Genomic DNA, 3,224 nt, shown 5'->3' on the forward strand with positions numbered 1-3,224 from the left:
ATATATATATATATATATATTTAATCAAAATAAGAAACAAGGATATCCAAAGATAGTGTAGTACAATCGTTTCATGGTACTTCGTTTAATTAAACAATGTAAGTATTACATCAATATTAAAATGTAGAGCACTCTTCAGCCACATATGGAATTTTTAAAAATTTAATTGATAATGTTCATTTTTATACTTATTCCATTTGCCAACATTACAAAGAGGGTAGGTATATAGACAGAGAGGTGAATTTCATCAATAAGAACATGGTAGTAGAAGGTCTTTCCTCATGGGCAGATTTTTTATCACTGAGTTCACTTTGTAATTTAGATTTACCAATGGGGAGGGGTTTTCTATTAAGCTCAGTGGAGACAATCAAGAATTTTTCTCTTTATAGATAGAGGAAGTGGCAGTTTAAGTGGCAAAGCCATAAATCTAACCTTTTTATGAGGAATTTAACTTCAGTACATTAGAATGTATTTTAGCTATAGTTAAAATACATTCTAATGTACCAAAAAGAATCGTACAGCTGCTTATCTCTAGCCACGTGATATTCCAATGAAATAAGGTTTCCTTCCATTATTACACTTTAGCAAAACATGATTCTTAAGCAAAAATTTACCTCTCAAACACTATTAAGTATCTATACCTGATTAAATATTTCCATTATTTGTATATTAAATTTTGCTTAATAGTACTTCAAAATACCACTCATAATTCTCATAATAATGTCAAGGAGCACGATTCCTAAAGGCAACCAACCAACGTCGAAAACAACATTGCTAACTACAAGTATGTGCAATAAAACAGCGAGCTCCTGAAGGTAATATTTATTTTTCGAAATTATAATCCTAGTCGCAATTGCCTCCTTTCAGAGTTTGTTTGGTAGGAGGAGAAATTCAAGTGAGCGATAAGTGTTTGATCGAAGTTTCACAAGTTGCTACGCACTTCACGTCTAGTGAAGCTTATACAGATTTCAGCAATGTAGATTACATTTCGATCTACTTCTTTCACATAAGACTATTTTATCCTATACACATAATCTACTATGAATGAGAGTCACTGTTTCGGTCATGTACATTTATTGCGACAAAACAATTTCAATAGGTAACAGTTGTTATCGCTACAATATCAGAAAATATCTCCACTTGTACCTACATTTCGTACAAGTATATATAAAATAGGTTGGCTATCGTAATGCACATCAAATTTCTTGTATTTTATTGCATTGAGGCATTGAGCAGCATGCTTAAACCGCCCCCTCTCTCTCTCTCTCTCGCTCTCTCTCTATACATACAGACATATATATATTGGACAATGTGTATGTTGAACAATAAAGAACATCCAATAAATTTGTCACCTCAACAACACGGCGAATGGCGCACATGAACAAAGTTGTTTTTCAATCTAATAATATTCTTTTAAATTTTTTTATTCGAGACATGATACGATTATGTTTATAGCAAAGATATACAGTGAGGCATCCTAAAGGTGATAATCTGCAAGTAATTGAGTTAAAAAGATGAGACAGATTTCGTAATGAAATTTTGAAGAAGAAACTGTTGTATGAAAAAAAAAACAGAAAATAGAATGTAAACCTGCTAAGATACTGAAAATTAATAAAGACAGCAAGAATAACGATACGACTTCTCAAGAGTTCACCTTTTGAAGAACGGCATCGGAAATCATAGAATGTTTAATCAAAGATACTGAAATGGAAGGAATTCTGTTTGTGTTACAGTATTTAGTTTTTGACCTGTAGTTTGATTTAAAATGTTGCTGGATTTTCCCTTTGTTTATCATTCATCTAGATACGGTAATATAAATATCATGAACATAGGCACAGAAGAGGCTGTTTGGGAAGAAGCTTGCTTCCCAGCCACATGGTTCCCAGTTCAGTCCCACTGCGTCGCACCTTGGGCAAGTGTCTTCTCCTATAACCTCGGGCCAACTGTCTGTGTATGTGTGTGTCTGTGTATGTGTGTGTGTGTCTGTGTGCGCATTCGTGTGTCTGTGTTGTTCCCCTCGACCATCGCTTGACAACCGATGTTAATGTGTTAACGTTCCTGCAACCTAGCGGTTCGGTTAAATTGACCGATATAATAAGTACTAAGCTTACAAAGAATAAGTGCTGGGGTCGATTTATTCGACTAAAGGCGGTGCTCCAGCCTGGCCGCAGTCAAATGACTGAAACAAGTAAAAGAAAATACTTTTGCCATATCCCTTTCTTTATATGGGAAATAAAAGATATTTATATTCTTTATCTAGACATGTTGTCATTTTATCTCCCTAGGTTCAACAAAAGATATAGCACCAATGCATTATACGGTTTGTCACCATGTTTGACTTGGCCTTAAATGAAGAAACAATGGATAAATACCTTGTTTGGGAGGTGCCACTGAATTCGTTTCAATGTTAAAAGAAGGCGTGCAATCGTATACCACCACGGAGTGGCAAGCAAAATGGCGTGCAATTCGAACTGCGCTCAGTTTAAATCGACTCTTTTTTTCGTTTGCGTTCCATAAAATAAGGACGTGCAATGTATTAAAACAATTCAATCGACGCGAGTAGATGTTAGGAATATTTAATAATTTAATAGAGGCGACAGCGTTTAGTTTCATCATTCTACGTTTTCAATTCAAACCTTTTGTAATTATAATGCCTTCGGCCTTTCTGGAATTGCTGTTACAATTCAGTTACAAGATCTAATATAGAGTGTTATAATCGCCATTATGCAGTTTTCACTTGTGCATATTAAAACTAAACCAATATTAGTGACAGAAAGAGGGAGGGGAGAAGAGAGTGGTGGGCGGGGGAGGGGGGAAAAGGAGAGAGAGGGGGAGAAAGAGATATATTTGAGTATAAAATTTAACGTTTGTACATGGTACACAAGAGACTTTCGCGAGCGCTGAAGTTCAGAACTGAAAATTAAATCTTTTAATGTATTTTCGTAATGCGAGAGTCGTTTCGAAAGTGGATTTTGCTTGGTGTCACGTATTAAGATGTCCGAATTTCATCGCTGAACAACGCCCAAATTCGTTTTCCGATTGCCACAAACTCGAAGCTAATGAGATTTTGTGGTACTTTAAGAAATGAAATAAAATTCTGAAGAAAAATCTTTCTATTTAGGTGAGATGACACATTAATACTTCTATTTTACTCGAAGATGGTAGCCAAAATTACTCGTTATGAAATGCAAATGATACAAGGATGCATATATATATATATATAT

This window comes from Octopus sinensis, linkage group LG5, assembly GCF_006345805.1.
Source record: "Octopus sinensis linkage group LG5, ASM634580v1, whole genome shotgun sequence".
Classification (NCBI taxonomy): Eukaryota; Metazoa; Mollusca; class Cephalopoda; order Octopoda; family Octopodidae; genus Octopus; species Octopus sinensis.